Genomic DNA, 2,044 nt, shown 5'->3' on the forward strand with positions numbered 1-2,044 from the left:
GACTAAGCTATTCTCAGCACAGCCTGATATTTTTAGACCCAAGGCTGATCACCCACCATCTGCAGCACCAGAGGACACAAAACCAAATGGAACAAATCCCACAGGCAGAGGGGGAGAGGAGGGGTCTGGGCAGGATATAACAGCCATCCATCCACCCACCCATCCATCACCCATCCACCCACCCATCCATCCATCCACCCATCCACCCACCCATCCATCCACCCATCCACCCACCCATCCACCCATCCATCCACCCATCCATCCAATCATCCACCCATCCATCCAATCATCCACCCATCCATCCACCCACCCATCCATCCATCCATCCATCCACCCATCCATCCACCCATCCATCAACTCATTAATCCACCCATCCACCCATCCATCCACCCATCCATCCATTCACCCATGCATCCATCCACCCATCCACCCACCCCTCCATCCATCCATTCATCCATCCATCCATCAACCCATCCACCCATCCATCAATCCATCCACCCATCTACACATCACCCACCCATCGGTCCCCCCATCCACCGTCCACCCATCCACCCATCCATCCACCCATCCATCCATCCACCCACCCATCCACCCATCCATGTATCCATCCGTCCACCCATCCACCGGTCCGCCCATCCATCCATCCACCCACCCATCCACCCATCCATCCACCCATCCATCCATCCACCCACCCATCCACCCATCCATCTATCCATCCGTCCACCCATCCACCAGTCCACCCATCCACCCATCCATCCACCCATCCATCCATCCACCCACCCATCCACCCATCCATCCATCCATCCACCCATCCATCCATCCACCCATCCATCCACCCATCCACCCATCCATCCCCATCCATCCACCCATGCATTTACCCATCCATCCATCCATCCATCCATCCACCCATCCATCCATCCATCCATCCATCCATCCACCCACCCATCCATCCATCCATCCACTCGTGACTCAGTGAGGCACTTCCTGTGTTCATTCCCTTTATTTCCAGAGGTCAGGGAGGCCCTGGGATGGGTCAGGTCTTGGCCTTGTGTCCAGTGTCCTTCTGTCTGTCTGTCTGTCCGTCCGCAGGTCAGTTGAAGGTGGGCAGGCTGAAGAGCTCGGGTTGTATGTCACCCAAGGAGGGCAGCAGCAGGGTGGCCCCGGCCATTGAGTTCGGGGTCGAGCTGGACGCTGGGCACCATGACCACCTGCATCCCCGCTGCCTGGGCGACCGCCATGCCGTGGGGCGTGTCCTCCAGCACCAGGCACTGCGGGGTCAGAGGGCGAGAGAGACACGCGGAGTGAGAGGTCGGCCGGGGGGTGGGCCGGGTGCCCAGTGTTGGAGGGAAGGAAGGGGGGAAGGAAGGAAGGAAAGAAGGAAGGAGGGAAGGAGGGAAGGAAGGAAGGAGGGAAGGAAGGAAGGATGAAAAGGAAGGATGGAGGGAAGGAACAAGAAGGAAGGAGGGAAGGAAGGAAGGAAGGAGGGAAGGAAAGAAGGATGGAGGGAAAGAAGGAAGGAGGGAGGGAAGGAGGGAAAGAAGGAGGGAAGGAGGGAAAGAAGGAGGGAAGGAGGGAGGGAAGGAAGGAGGGAAGGAAGGAGGGAGGGAAAGAAGGAGGGAGGGAAGGAAGGAAGGAGTGAAGGAAGGAGTGAAGGAAGGAAGGAAGGAGGGAAGGAAGGAGGGAAGGAAGGAGGGAAGGTGACCGTCGAGCCACGGCGTGCCTACTGGCATGTTCTGTGTGTGATTTCGAGGCCTCCCCCACCCAGGGCCTGGTGTGGGCCAGGTGAGCACTGTGCCAAGGAGTCTCCCTCCCTGTTCCCCTGGGGCTGTCTGTCCATCCGTCTCTCCATCCGTCCATCCGTCTGTGTGATTGTGTGTCTGTGCGTGTCTCTCTGTCTGTCTCTGTGTGTCTGTCTGTCCCTATATCTGTCTGTCTGTGTCTCTGTGGTCGGTCTGTCTGGTCTGTTCTGTGTATCTGTCTGTCTGGACTCTTATGTCTGTCTGTCTGTCTCTGTATGTGTGTCTGTCTGTGTCTGGCCAAGTGT

This window comes from Dipodomys merriami, unplaced genomic scaffold, assembly GCF_024711535.1.
Source record: "Dipodomys merriami isolate MVZ:Mamm:240054 unplaced genomic scaffold, mDipMer1.0.p SCAF_455, whole genome shotgun sequence".
NCBI classification, from domain to species: Eukaryota; Metazoa; Chordata; class Mammalia; order Rodentia; family Heteromyidae; genus Dipodomys; species Dipodomys merriami.